General features: G+C 38.3%; 1 long non-coding RNA gene across 1 annotated transcript in view; it reads right to left on the bottom strand.

The window, feature by feature from the left end:
- The window catches only part of LOC141553259 (uncharacterized), a 30,732-nt gene extending 16,873 nt beyond the window's left edge, over positions 1–13,859 (bottom strand). The window contains exon 1 of the long non-coding RNA XR_012485354.1: positions 13,666–13,859. This is a non-coding gene — a long non-coding RNA (uncharacterized LOC141553259). The remainder of the gene's footprint in view (positions 1–13,665) is intronic.
- Between the last annotated feature and the right edge of the window lie 2,874 nt (positions 13,860–16,733).

Genomic DNA, 16,733 nt, shown 5'->3' with positions numbered 1-16,733 from the left:
GTATATGGCCACATCAATACTATATAACAATCAATTCTGATGAACATAAGTCTTCCCAACAATGAGATGATTGATGCCAGTTCCAATGATCTTGTGATGAAGAGATACATCTGCACCCAGAGAGAGACTGTGGGAAATGAATGTGGATCACAACATAACATTCTCATGCTTTTTGTTGTTGTTCACTTGCATTTTGTTTTACTCATTTTCTTTCTTTTTTGACCTGATTTTTCTTGTGCGACAAGGGAATTGTGTAAATATGTTCACACATTTTGGATTTAACATATATTTTAACATATATAACATATATTGGATTGCTTGCCATCTAGGGGAGGTGGGGGAAAGGAGGAGAAAATCTGAAACACAAGGCTATACAAGGGTCAATGTTGAAAAATTGCCTATACATATGTTTTGAAAATAAAAAGTGCTAAAAAAATTAACTTAAAAAGTCATACCCCTCTCCTCAGAGTTCTAGGGGTAACCCTGAAAGGTTATAGCTTTTAATAGTGTAGCTTTGAGCCCCCAGACAGTGTGCTTCCCAACATCAGTCACCAAGTAGATATCAATTAGTTTTTACAAAAGATACTTACTGAGAAGGTACAGAAAAAGGTATTATAAAAATCATCTCTCAAATTGAAGATGTCTTCTCTTAAGACACACAAGGTTTCTGAAGAGTATAGTAACAAATTTAAAGCAATTTGAACCAAGCATTCTGAACCAAGCATCCCTCTTACTTAGGGATGCACTGTACCCCTATACACATAAAGTGTTTAGGGAAAGTGAGCTCAAACTTAAAGCACAAACATAATGTGGCACACACATCTTAGCATCTCTTGGGGCTGAGAGGAATGCTATTATTCATAGTCCTGGGAGTCCAACAATTCACTTATTGACATTGGATCAGTTTAATGGATGAGTTGCTGCTTTGCTCAGTTGAGCTGGTTCTCAGGGGATTGTGTCTTAGGTAATGGACTTAATAAATTTCTGAACTGGATCAAACAGGTCACTCATTCACTTCCCTAGTTCCTTACTAGACTTAGCTGCTACTACTACTGACTCTAGTGGACTCTACTTCTTAATAATGGGGTTTCAAGATTTCCTGAATTCCCAATCCATATGGTCATTTGGGTATCTTTATTTCATAACAGTCATCACTGGAAATCAGGAAAGAAAAAATGCAACAGAAAACAAAGGCTCAAAGGCAAATGGTAGCAGGATAGGAAGGGCCAAAAGTGGCAAGTTTCCCTCCCTTGGCCAATAGCTCAGAACAACTATCACACAAAAACCACCAGGGAAGAGCCTGAGATATCAACCACTCAAACTTGTGTATGCATACTCAGTCCAAGCTCTAGTTATTAGTTCTACTGCTGTCAAAGCCATTGAGAAAACTTTTAAACTTCACATATCTACCCATCCTAAGACATTAAGGCTGTGGAAGTTCTGCTTGTTGGATTGTAAGCTAGCAGAAGATATCTGCATGTGCTTCCAGAAATGGACCTAAAATATTTAGTTTATCTTTTTTTGCCAAGGAAACTTGACTAAATATATCTTTACAAAGTTATCAGTCTTACAATTGATTTCATCTCTTATTTTTTGGAATATAAATTGAATTAGATCTGATCTTAGTTCCTAGGTTCTTTCATTCATTTGTTCAGCCAATAAGGATTTATTATATGTCTATCATGTGGCAGACTTTTTCACTTTCACCCTGAGAGAGATGAACCAACCTTCTTTTACAACACTTCTTTTATTTTTCTAGAGCTAGCTCAAGAATGCCACTTCCTTTTTCCAGGATGATATATATTTGTCCTAAAATCAGAAGACCTCAAGATATGTGTTAACCATGTGAACTTTGGATAAGTCTCAACATTCCTAAACTCTATTTTTTCATCTGTAAAATAAAATGGTTGTTCTGAGGTCTCTTCTGGTGCTAAATGTCTGATCCAATTATCCCTCTCTCAACTTTTCCTGGAGATAGCCACTGTGGAATCATAATTGTACTAGTGAATGACATTTATATGGGCTTGAAGATTTACAAAGTGGTTTACAGGGATTATCTCATTCACCAACAACCCTGTGAGTTAATTATAATAAGTAGCTTCATTTTACAGATAAGAAAATTCAGATTCAGAGATGTTCATTGAATTGCTGATAGTCATATAGCTAACGTGTTGGAGGCAGGTATGAATTCAAGTGCCTTCTGAATGTAAATCTAGATCTCTCTGTAGAGTACCTCACTTGTATTAATATTGCTAACTGGCTAGTAAAATTCCATGTGCCATTGAAAGAGTGGAAGGATGAGACTGTTCTGGTTCCCAAAGAGTAGGTGAAAATATTTAAGAGTCAGAAGAGCTAGATTCTAGTCTTAATTTTGCCAGTAACTTATTGTATGATCTTGAGTTAAATATTTTTCCCTCTAGGCCTCAGTTTTCTCATCTACAAAATTAAAATATTATTCTAGAAGGGACCTATAAAGCTCCTTCTAGCTATGACATTGTAGGAGCTTGATGAAAGCAAGGAAATTGAGATCACCATTCTAAAGAATAAAATATATATATAAGATTTCTTCTTGGAACAAGTAAGAACAAATAAGAATAAGAAGTATATAAAACAAATGTGTTTTCATCTCTATAAAACCCAGGAACATCTACTAACCCAAGATTTCTTGTAATTTTTAGCTTTCTTCTTTCCTTTATTCTTTTAAACTCCTGTTTCTTTGTGACAAAGTATAGGTATCTATAAAAAGTATAGAATCAATGCTTAATACATTCAAAGAAAAGTTCTAAGAACAGTTCAACAACAGCATATATTTAGAAAACTAGAATATGCTTATTTCAAAATTATGGGAAAGAGGATTAGAAGGCAAGAACTAGAAGCAATTTTAGAATAGAGAACATACGTATCAACACTCTCAATTTCATCTAAGTTTAGAGTACTGTCTAGATCATCAACTCTTCAAAATGGGAACCCCACCAGTGTTTCTCAATGTTTGAACATTTCCAGTAGCATACAAATTCAAAGCAAAAGGCATTTAATAAAATAGCACAGGAAGATGGACAGAAAACAGTTGTCTGACAGAGTCTGACCAGCACTAAATTGGAAATATACTAGAAAAGATAAAAATTAGAGAGAGAGAGAGAGAAATAAGTGTTGAGATGCAGAGAAAGAAAAGAGGAGGATCTCATGGAAAATTATTTCTATTTCCTCAGTAAAATAAGATATGAGGTTATTAACTGGGAGTATAGAGATGAAATGAACATTGGAAAGGGGAAGGAAAAAAGCAAAATTTAGAACATCCTTTGTTAAAGGTGCAGTAGAGAATCAGTCAATAGTATAAGTGTTGTCTTTTTCTAATGAAGATTCACTTGAGTTTAGATAACATGAATTTCTAGTTGTCCTATTTGGCTTAGTTAAATTATTTCTTCAGTAAACACATGAGTAGCAGTGAAGGAAGTTGATTAGAGGAGTAATACAGACAAGTTTTGGTAAGACCCAAGAGTTGGTAGGAAAAGGACAAATTGATAGGTAAGGGATTTGATAGCAAAAAAATAGTGTTGAACTGAAAATGGCTATTTATGAAGTCAAACTTGGGTGTCTGTACAGATACCCAAATAGTTATTTGCACACATCAGTCTTTCTAGGCTGGTAATGTATGCTTAAAATATGATAGGTTCATGCTATAATTTGCTATGAGATCCTTCTCCCTCCCTTCTCTGCGTCTCAACACTCCCTTTTCTCTCTCTCCTATTTATTCCTTCTTCACAACAGTGTCTACTGAAAAAGTAATAATTCTTCACATCTATGTAGACCCCTACATTCTTGAATTAGATTCTTGAAAGAGATTCTTGAATCTCTTTCTGGAGTTAATATGCCAATCACCTTTGATCAATTAGTAGGTATAGCACAGATTAATTACCCTTTGATAACATATGAGCAAATTGCTGCTGCTGCTATTAAAGCATGGGGCACCCTCCCAGAAAAACAAGATAGAGGGGAAGCCTTCACAAAAATAGAGCAAGATCCAAATGAACCCTTTGTTGATTTCATGGGACATCTGCAGATAGCTGCCATATGAATTTTTGGTGAAAATGCAACAACAGGAATAATGATGAAACAACTTACTAGAGAAAATGCTAATGAGGTTTGTAGAAGAATTATACTGGGACTACACAAGGATGCTCCTTTAGAGGAGATCATAAGATCCTGTGCCACAGGGGGCACAAATGGCTTTTATAGCCAGGCTATGATATAGACTTCCCAAGATCCGAACATGGGAAGACAGGGTCCCTTTCAGCAAGGGACTTCCAGAGAGACTCGTCAATGTTTTCAATGTGGTAAAGTAGGGCATCTGAAAGCTCAGTGTTGGCATAGAGATAGAGTGAGAGGACAGGGTGGGAGAACAAGACCCAAAACCCCCTGTCCAAAATGCAACAGAAGCTTCCATTGGGCCTCAGAATGTAGATTGACTCAAGGAAATGGGAAGTGGGCCCCAGTTCCAGGGTTCCAGTGGACATCAGAATGTAGATTGACTAAGTGAAATGAGAAGTGGGGTCCAGCTCCAGGGCCCCAGGCAAAAAACACTTGGGGCATGATGGCAGCTGATATTACACACAGAAAGTCTTTAGAAGTTCAGTACTCAGACAAGATCAATCAGCCAAAAAGCAATCTGATGGAACAAATGGATTATATGATCTATCAACCAAGAAGCAACCTGATGGGAAAAAAAAAGATTATAATTGGGGAGAATACAGGTTTTATAACCCGATGGAAGGGCAGTGTCCAGTGCAAGCAGCTCCAATATAATCACCAGATGATATGGAGCGATCCAGAAAGTGATGAATGGAAGGGACCAGATAGGTTAACTGCTTGGAGGAGAGATGTTTGCTTGTATCTCTGCAAATAGAGAAGGAAACAGATGGGTGCCAACGAGCCGTATTTGCCTTGTCCATCAGAGAGAGACAGAAAAAGAGAAAAAAACCTCAAAACAAAAGAGAAAACTCAAGAAACACCAGGTGATTCCATCTCTGACTACATGTGCCACTGAAAAAGCATGATTGTTAACCCAATGTGTATGACAATCGACTCTTGAACATCAAAAATTATTGATAAGACTGTTACAGAATTTCAAAACCCACAGGAATCATTGGATTCTTTGAGATGAACAAGTATTGATAAAACTGTTGCAGAGCTTCAAAACCCACAGGAATCATTGAATTCCCCAACACATGATGAGACTATTGCAGAACTTCAAAACTTGCAGGAATCATTGGATTCCCTGACACATGAAGTAATGGACAATAGATTGGTTTTGGACTATCTCTTGGCTCTGAAGAGTTGTATGTGTGATTGTTATTTACATACCCTCCTTCTAGGACTTATGGAAATCTTTTACAACACCATGTTGATTCATATTGTTTGTTATATCACTACTTGCATGTATAATTCATGTTTGTCACACCACATTGAGTTTGTGCTGGCTATGGGGAGAGCCATCCCTACTATCTTGTGTTATATTACTCTGTGCTTGTGTAATACCTCCCATGCTGATGGATTTATATATATATATCTGTTTCAAGTGAGACCCTTCAGGAACCTGCTAAGAAAATCTGGTTTTGATTCCTCATTTCCCTTTGATATTTTCACCTCTCTTTCTGAGAAGTCAGGGAGGGAGAATGTGATCACCTCCTTTTTTGGTGTTTTCACCCCCCTTTCTGAGAAATCAGGGAGGGCATGACATCCCTTTTTTTGTTGTTGTTGTTGTTCTCATCTCTCTGAGAAATCAGGGAGGGAGTGACCACTTATGTTCTAAAACAAAAGAAAGTGGGAGATGTAGAGGGCAGGAACTCTGAAAAGTTATACTTAAGGCTCAGTATGATTGATTTAATCCTACAATATATTAACTCAGTAGAATTGATGAATAACTGGTTCCCTAGTGATATAATGATTGGCTATATGAATTGATTTCATTGTAATAGAGTATTTAAGAGCTCAGAGTCAGACCAAAGTGGGAGCAGAGACTGAGATGTGCAGACTGCTGACTGGCTGGCTGACTTGAGAAGAGCAGAGACTGAGATGTGAAGTTGGGGCAGAGACTGAGATGCGCAGATTTTTTTTTTCAGGAATAAAGTCCAAAATAAGAGTGAATAGAATTGCCAAGAGAGAATGGAGGGAAAAGGAGGCAGAATCATTGATACTTCCTCAGAGAATACTCATGTTAAGGGATTGGTAAAAGTATGGAAGCCTAGCAAAAGAATTAGAGATGAGCCAGGTAGAAGTAAGAAGACAAACAGGAAAGTATGATAGCTTGCAAGGCAAGAAAATAAAGAAAATTCAGCAGAAAGAGGTGGTTAAAGTATCAAATAAATAACAATTCAATGAAGATGGGAACTAAAAATCTGACATTGCAAGTGATGAAGAAGTCATTAGTAAGCTTTGAAAGAATAAGTTAAGTAAAATGGTTAGAATGGAAGCCCATTTCAAAAGGGTTGAGGAGCGTGCTGATGATGTAGTAGAAATATTGAAGACAAACTTGTTCAAGAATTCTAGCTTTGAAGGAAAAGTGAAATAATTGTAGCTTTACAGACTAGAAAGGTTAAGGGAAGGCTTTTTGAAGAACCAATCTCTTGCCCCAGTTTTGCTAAATGAAATATCGGAGCCATTTCAAACAAAATAAAATCTTGGCTTGAGCTAAAAATTCTGTTCTAGAAAAAAAATCTATGTTAGGGCTTTACTCAAGTGCAGAATTTCAGAAACATGGATCATGAGGCTCCCAATAAGAACATGTCAGCAGGAAGAGGGGATATATACCAAGTTCATGTTTTAGGTGGGTAAGCTAAGGTACCAGGACATTAAAGGGCTTGTCAATTGAAATAATAGAAGTGAGAAAAATGCATATGGGGTTTATCTATGTTAGAACCTAGCCTCTCCCACTGAGCAGCTTCAAGAAACGTCCTGCAAGTGATCCATTAATGATGTTTTAAAATACTCTCATCAAAAGTTTCTCTGTATTTACAGATTCAGTCCTTTACCCAAACAAGCTAGTAGCAAGACCTTTTCCAAAGGAAAGGAATGGGAATGGGAGTAAGGGAAGATGGAAAGGAAGAAAGAGACTGAAGAATGTGACTGCTCAGAAATGCAAGGGCAGATTGTCTTTCCAGAATTGGGGAAACTCTGCCAAACTTTACATTGGCCAAACTGGCAGCAGTATGGGGGAGGACTGGAGGGAAGGAAGGATAAGGGGAAGCCTTTTTAAAGTTCCAAATGCTTATATGGCCATACTTTTAACTTCTGCTTTCCCCATCGAAAGCATTTCAACTACATTCTTGTCCCTATCCCTCCCTCAACTCCAATTCAACAAATATTTTAGTGTTTAATAAATATAGGACCCTGTGTGCTAATGGAAAGAGAGCTGGATTTAAACTCAGGAAACACTAGTATCATCATCATCAGATACTTATTACTGTGTTACAGGCACAAGAGGGAATCCAAAGAAAGGCAAATATAGTCCCTGTCTTCAGAAAGTTCATAGTCTAATGGAGGAGATAAATGCAAATAACTACATACTTATTGTGCATAAATGGGAGGAAATTTCAGAGAGAAGGTATTGGAGTAGATAAAGAAAGGGAGAGGACCAAAAAAGACCTCCTGCAGAAGAGAGAAATGCGAACAACTATGTATATACAAGTTATTTTGTGCATGAATGGGAGGAAATTTCAGAGAAAAAATGCTGGACTGGGAGAAGAAAGGGAGAGGACCTAAAAAGGCTTCCTGCAAAATAGGTAACATTTGACCTGAGACTTGAAAGAAATCAGGAAAGCCAGAAGTGGAAATGAAGAGACTTTCAGATCACAAGGGATAGTCAATGAAAAGGATTAATCTTGGCTTTGATATTTACAACCTATGACTTTGAACACATTACTTCTCTTTGGGTCTCAGTTTCCTTAGCTGAAAAATAAGAACATTAGATCAAGTGATCTGTGCTTTAAATTATCTGATATATGACAAAGTACTGGCTTGACCCCTTAGCTATATGAACTTGAAAAAAGCGTTGTTGTTGTTGTTATTGTTGTTTAATTTCTCTGAACTTCAAAAACTCATCTGAGGCAAGTTCAAATTCTGCTTCAGCCGTTTACTATGAGTATAACCCTGAGCAAGCCATATTACCTCTATCTGCCTCTCTTTTCTCATCTATAAAATGTGGGTAGTAATAGCATCTCCCTCACAGGGTTTCTGTGAGGTTAAAATAAGATAATAGTTGCAAATTATATACTATGCAAATGTTAGATCTTATTAATATGAAAAAATATTTGTAACACATAATTCAGAGGATTGTCATGGAGAAGATGGTTTGTAAACCTGAAATAGCAATAGAAATGTAAGTTAATTTAGACATAATCTTTGTCCTTAAAGAGTTCATAGTCTTAAAGAGAGACAAGGAAATCACACAAATAAATATAATATTAAGGAGAATGTGAAAAGAACAGAAAGAAATTTAAAATAAAAGAAGCTGTAAAATATAAGGAGCAAGATAACCACTTTCAGCTGGGAAACTCTGTTAGGACTTTCTAAAAGAGGACACAGACTGAGGTAGACTTTGGAGGAAAAAAATTCCAATAGTTTAAAAAAAAGGCAATAAAAATGAAGACGTCTTCATAACTACATGGAAGCCTAATAAGTCTTTATAAGACTGGGAAAGAACTAACAACCCACTTTGGAAAGAAAGCAAAGTATATGACAAGGTGTGAAGTGAAATAAAACAGCTTAATGAGAACGGGGTTCCAGTTCTACAGGAAAGACCAAAAAGTCTGGACAAAAATGAAGCTAAGATACATCAAATAAGAAGAATTAAAAGAAAAGGGGAAGATTATACAGAGAGGAAAAAGCATAATCAGAACAACATACATAATAATAATGTAAATAAAAACAATAGTAAATTATACTTCATTAAATAATCAAATCGGAGCATGTAAATTGGTGTAGTGGACAGAATGCTAGGCCTGCAGTCAGTAAGACCTAAGTTCAAATCTACTGAGCAAATTTGGTAGGATAGTGGATAAAATTCTGGGCCTGGAGTCAAAAAGATAGGAGCTCAAATATGGCCTCAGACTAGCTATGTGACTTTGGGTAGGCCACTTAATCCTGTTTGCCTCAGTTTCCTCAACTATAAAATGAACTAGAGAAGGAAATGGCAAGCCATTCCAGTATCTTTGCCAAAAAAAACTCCAAATGAGATCATGAAAAGTCAACAACAAAAATCAAGAGTAATGAACAACAACAATAAAAATTAACTTAATTCTCAGATTAAAATCAATGAATCAATATTGGTTCCAGAACTCAGATGATGAAGCATTCATCCACTGCATCACTGAGAGATTGGGGACTACAGAGGTGGAACACTGACTATAATATTAGTCACATTGTTGCTGTTGATATGTTTCACAAGGAGGTTTCTGAGGAGCAGGTACAGGAGGTTTAAAGGAAAATCATTCTAATAGAAAAAGCAAAAAGAATGAAGGAAACTTTTTCAATTAACCCATTCAACTTCAAATTCAGAATTGCTACTTTCCTGTGATGTAACACCTTTTTAAAAATATTTCTGTTTAAATGGCTGGGGGAAAAAATGAACTGGATACATAGCAGGATAGAGATGAGAAGTGGATAGCCAGAGAGCTCCATCATCCTTTTATGATGTTAAGAAAAGGAAGAAGATCTTGACTCCATTGGATTGATCCCTTATGATGAAGTTTGGGAAGGACAGAGATAAGAAGCTACTATGATAGCCTGCTGACAGGTTCTCCCTTCTCTATCGTACATTCAGTTTGTCAAAGACAGTTTCCTAAAGCACAAGTCAGACCCTGTTACACACCAATTTACTGGTTCCCTATCACCTCTAGGACCAAAGATGAAATCCTCCTCCTTTTCAGAGACTGGTCCTTTCCCCACCTTTCCAATCATCTTACATTCTACAGACACACACACACACACACCTCACAATGTAGTCCTTCCATAAACATTGGTCTGTTTGCTGTTCCTCATACAAGCCATTCCATCCACCAATTCCTGGCATTTTCACCAAGCATCCCCTACCGTGGCCAGAATGCTCTCCCTCTTCATCTCCTCTTGCTGGATCCTCTACCTTCCTTCAAATACCATCTATAGACTATCTTAATATTTTTAATGCTAGAGCCTTCCCTCTGTTGATTATATCCACTTTATCCTAAAGATAGCTTGTTTGATGTTGTTGTTTGTCTTTTGTTCTTGAAGAGGACCATAACTTTGGGAAGGTGGTCCCAACTTGCAGGTGAGTTGAATTTATGCAAGGGAGGGCTAAGTTATCAGCTTCACTTTCTTCCCCAGAACCATCTGAATCCAGTGGCAAGATATAGATCAGGATGACTAGAGATGATTCTGAGTGCAGTGGGAAACCTAAGCCTTTTTAAAGGAAGTCTTAGTTTGACTGAGGCCACTCATTCAGTGATTAAGGCTAGGTAAGAAAGGAGGCAAAGAAAACCTAGTCAAACAAACAAAACAAAACAGAGCAAATAATTCATTCTGAGAGAGAAACACCTTCAGGGATTCTGGTCAAAAACAGAAACAAATGCTATCTATACTCAACCTGTACCAATAGGACCCAAGCAATGACCAAGTGAGTCTTGGGCTAGGACCCACTGTTGGCCAATCAATGAGAGCTAGAATGATTTAGCTTTAAGGCATGGTCCTTAACAAAGAATCCTACCCCCCAAACCCCCAGATATCTTTCTAGGTTTCAGTGAAGAATCACAAAGGATGAGCAAATTAGATGAAAGATTAGAATGATTTTTAGTCTTTGAATCACATATAGAATCACAGCTATTAGCTATTAATTGCAGTTAATCCAGACCATTCAGTGGGAGGACAAATAGTGAAGGTGATATTTTAATCACATAATGAGAAGATAAGACTTATTAGAAAAGACTCTAACATTGGGAAAGATTAAAGACAAAAGGAAAAGGAGACAGCAGAGGATGAGATGGAATAGATGGAGGTAGTAGAAACAAAGAACATTAGCCTGGACAGACTTCAAGAGATGATGGAGAGTAAAAGGGCTTGGTGTTCTATGGTCCATGGGTCAAGAAAAGTCAGATGGGACTGAATAAGTGACAACAACATAGAGTCACAACATGGGTAGATCTCACAGAGCAGCATCCAACTCAATCCATCCTTTAAGGATTCCTTTCTATAATATCATTAATTAGGAGCCATCCAGCCTCCAGTAGAGAAGAATTTGTTAGATCTGGAGGCAGACCACCTCACTTTCACAGAACCTCAGGGCATCCTGGTACAACCTTCTATGAACAAGGATGTACACTAAAAAATAATATTTGCATAGGATGATCAACTGTGATTGACTTGGCCCTTCTCAACAATGTGGTGAATCAAGAAAATTCCAATAGACATGGGATGGAAAATTCCATCTGCATCCAGAGAGAGAACTATGGAAACTGGATTTAAGCATTCTGTTTTCACTGTACAGATGCTGTATGTAAGTGGGTAAGTGGTATACAGAGAGTAAGTGACTTGCTGATGATCGCACAGTTACTAAGTATCAGAGACTCAAACATTTTCACTTCCAGTTTTTACTTAAAGACTTCCAATAAAGGGGAAGCCACTACCATCAAACAAAACAAATATAATCCATCTTTTTCCACCATGGACTCAACATCTTATTCCAGTAAAAGAAATGGGTCCCATTGTCCTTTGTCTTCATCAGAACTCATTTAAAGTATTGTTTTCAGCTATGGGTGCCATAGTTTAAGAAGGCATTGAAAAAAGTGAATATTGTCCAGGGTCAAGGAGTGTGAGCTGATATTATATGAGGATCAGTTGAAGGAAGTGGGGATAGAATAGAAGACAGGACAGTTTCCTTCAAATGTCTGAAGAGTGATTTCTTTTTCTTTTTCTTTTTATTAATTTTATAATTATATTTTTGACAGTATATATGCATGAGTAATTTTTTTATAACATTATCTCTTGTATTCATTTTTCCAGATTTTCCCCTCCCTCCCTCTACTCCCTCTCCTAGATGACAGGCAATCCCATACATTTTACATGTGTTACAGTATAACCTAGATACAATATATGTGTGTAAATCCAATTTCCTTTTGCAAGTTAAGTATTGGATTCCGAAGGTATAAGTAACCTGGGTAGATAGACAGTAGTGCTAATATTTTATATTCAATTCCCAGTGTTCCTTCTCTGGGGGTAGTTGTTTCTGTCCATCTTTGATCAGCTGGAAGTGAGTTGGCTCTTCTTTATGTTGAAGATTTCCACTTCCATCAGAATACATCCTCATACAGTATTGTTGTTGAAGTGTACAGTGATCTTCTGGTTCTGCTCATTTCACTCAGCAACAGTTCATGCAAGTCTCTCCAAACCTCTCTGTATTCCTCCTGCTGGTCATTTCTTACCGAGCAATAATATTCCATAACCTTCATATACCACAATTTACCCAACCATTCTCCAATTGATGGACATCCATTCAACTTCCAGTTTCTAGCCACTATGAAAAGAACTGTTACAAACATTTTGGCACATACAGGTCCCTTTCCCCTCTTTAGTATTTCTTGGGGATATAAGCCCAGTAGTAGCATTGCTGAATCAAAGGGTATGCACAGTTTGATAACTTTTTGGGCATAGTTCCAAATTGCTCTCCAGAATGGCTGGATTCTTTCACAACTCCACCAACAATGCATCAGTGTCCCAGTTTTCCCACATCCCCTCCAACATTCATCATTATTTGTTCCTGTCATCTTAGCCAATCTGACAGGTGTATAGTGGTATCCCAGAATTGTGTTAATTTGCATTTCTCTGATCAGTAGTGATTTGGAACTCTTTCATATGAGTGGATATAGTTTCAATTTCATCATCTGAGAATTGTCTGTTCATATCCTTTGACCATTTATCAATTGGAGAATGGTTTGATTTCTTATAAATTAGGATCAATTCTCTATATATTCTGGAAATGAGACCTTTATCAGAACCTTTAACTGTAAAAATATTTTCCCAATTTGTTACTTCCCTTCTAATCTTGTTTGCATTAGTATTGTTTGTACAGAAACTTTTTAGTTTGATATAATCAAAATCTTCTATTTTGTGATCAATAATGATCTCTAGTTCTCCTCTGGTCATAAATTCCTTCTTCCTCCACAGGTCTGAGAGGCAGACTATTCTCTGTTCCTCTAATCTATTTATGATCTCATTCTTTATGCCTAAATCATGGAGCCATTTTGATCTTATTTTGGTATATGGTGTTAAGTGTGGATCCATATCTAATTTCTGCCATACTAATTTCCAGTTTTCCCAACAGTTTTTTTTTTCAAATAATGAGTTTTTATCCCTAATGTTGGTATCTTTGGGTTTGTCAAAGATTAGATTGCTATAGTTGTACCCTTTTTTGTCCTTTGTACCTAATCTCTTCCACTGATCAACTGGTCTATTTCTGAAGTGTGATTTCATAGAAGAGGGATTAGATTTGTTCGATTTGACCCCAGACAACAAAATGATGAGTAATGAGTAAAACTTGCCCCAAAAAGAGGGGAGGGGAAATTTAGACTTTAAATTGGGGAGGTAGAAACATTTGAACTGTAGAAAAATTACATAGGCTGCCTGGAAAGGTGGTTGTTTTACCTGCATTGAGGTCTTCAAAGAGAGGCTGGGTCAGCACTCATCAAGTCCTTCCACCTCTCAAATGTAATGAGTTGATAATCTTCACATGGCATCCAGTTTCACACCCAGTCTGTGGGTCCATCTTTCATTCTGTCCTGCTCCTCTCTACCTGGAACAGTACTCCTCCAACCAGTCCTCCAGAAATCATGTCTCCAAGACCTAGGGTAATTAATCCCTTCAGTTTTGGATTTCCACCCTGGAGCCCAATTGTCTTAATTGGCGAGTTAATGCAAACTCCGTTATATCTAGCCTGCCCCACACCAGACCATGATTCTGTCACAGTCAGATGTTTATCTGGCTACCTTGCTATCTGCTTTGTTACACACATACATACACACATACACACTCATGCACACACACATATGTATATGTACATACACACATATACATACATACACACATGCACATATACACATTCATACACATATACATACACACTCTTACACATGCACATACATACATGTATACACATTAACACACACTCACACATACACACATTCTCACTCACAACTCACACACACACTCTCACACTCAAACACATATACGCACTCTCTCAAACACACACATTCACAAACTCACACACTCACACACGCACTCACACATACATAACTCACACACACACTCTCACACACATACTCACACACACTCTCACACACTCACATATACTCACACACACTCCCAGACACTCACACACACACTCTCACACACACTCACACACACTCTCACACACACTTACAAACACACTCACACACACTCTCACACACACTTACAAACACACACACACTCTCTCACATACACTCACACACACTTTCAGACACTCTCACACACATACACACACTCTTACACACTCACATACACTCACACACACTCCCAGACACTCACTCCCAGACACTCTCACACACACACTCTCACACACACACTCACACACACATAACTCTCTCACACATACTCTCTCTCACACACACACTCACACACATAACTCACACACTCTCTCATACACACACACAGACTCACACACACACTCACACACACATAACTCTCACACACACACACACACTCTCACACACACATAACTCTCTCACACACACACTCTCTCACACACACACATAACTCTCTCACACACACACACACACACACTCTCTCACACACACTCTCTCACACACCCACACTCACACTCTCTCTCCCACACACACTCACATACACTCTCACACACACTCTCACACACACACTCTCACACACTCTCACACACACACTCTCTCACACACACATTCACACACACACTCTCACACACACACTCACACACACACTCTCTCACACACACATAACTCTCACACACACACTCTCACACACTCTCTCACACACACATTCACACACACACTCTCACACACTCACACACACACTCTCTCACACACACACACACACTCTCACACACACATAACTCTCTCACATATACACTCTCTCACACACACACTCTCTCACACACACACACACACACTCTCACACACACATAACTCTCTCACATATACACTCTCTCACACACACACTCTCTCACACACACACACACACACTCTCACACACACATAACTCTCTCACATATACACTCTCTCACACACACACTCTCTCACACACACACACACACACTCTCACACACACATAACTCTCTCACATATACACTCTCTCACACACACACTCTCTCACACACACACACACACTCTCACACACACATAACTCTCTCACATATACACTCTCTCACACACACACACACACTCTCACACACACATAACTCTCTCACATATACACTCTCTCACACACACACACACACTCTCACACACACATAACTCTCTCACATACACACTCTCTCACACACACACTCACATACACTCTCACACACACACTCTCACACACTCTCACACACACACTCTCTCACACACACTCACACACCCACACTCACACTCTCTCTCCCACACTCACACTCTCTCTCCCACACACACTCACATACACTCTCACACACACACTCACACACACATAACTCTCTCACACACACACTCTCACACACTCTCACACACACACTCTCTCACACACACATTCACACACACACTCTCACACACTCACACACACACTCTCTCACACACACACACATACACACTCTCACACACACATAACTCTCTCACATACACACTCTCTCACACACACACTCCCTCACACTCACACACACACTCACACCCACACACACATCCCTCCCCTAATTCCTGCTCTGGCAACTGTAACCAGAGCCACACAATTATGGTGTACCTTACCTTCCAGTCCTTACCATTACTATCTCCTTCCATCCCCACAACAGCTCCGTGAGAGGTGGATGTTATTTTTATCCCTGTTTTACAGATAAGAAACTAAGACAGAGTCAGTTAAGTGACTTGCTCAGAGTCACGCAGCTAGTCAGTGCCTGAGACTGAGTGAAGTTCAGCTCTTCTTGATTCCAAGCTGTGCACTCTGACGCCACCTGCCTGCCACAAGCATGAAGATCATAATAGCCTCTACTTGAGAATTGTGAGATTAGATGCAATAATATTTGTAAAAAAGTGTTTAGCCTAGTATCTGGCGTATTGTGGACACAACACAAATGTTTATTTCCTTCCTTTTCTCTCACCTTCTCTCATCTTTCCCAGTCTTCATTAAGTATAGAATGACCTTTGCTTTCTCAAACCACATTTTCTTTAAATTTCTCTAGTGCAATTAGGTCTTTTCCCTTGACTGTGCCATGGTCATAATTCTTTTAAACTTTGAATCCAAGCACATGGCCACCCATATCTATTCACAGGAATGAAGAAAAAAAAAAGCATTTATCAAGGGCCTACTAGGTGCCAGGCATTGCACTAAGTTTTTTACATATATTATCTTTCTTGATTCTCAGCACCCCTTTGAGATGGGTGCTATTACTTTTCCCATTTTGTAGTTGAGGAAACCGAAGCAGGCTGAGATTAAATAATCACATTGTAAGTGACGAGGTTGGGGGACCAACACTTAGTTCA

This window comes from Sminthopsis crassicaudata, chromosome 2, assembly GCF_048593235.1.
Source record: "Sminthopsis crassicaudata isolate SCR6 chromosome 2, ASM4859323v1, whole genome shotgun sequence".
Taxonomy (NCBI): Eukaryota; Metazoa; Chordata; class Mammalia; order Dasyuromorphia; family Dasyuridae; genus Sminthopsis; species Sminthopsis crassicaudata.
This window is presented reverse-complemented; position numbering and strand designations above follow the sequence as displayed.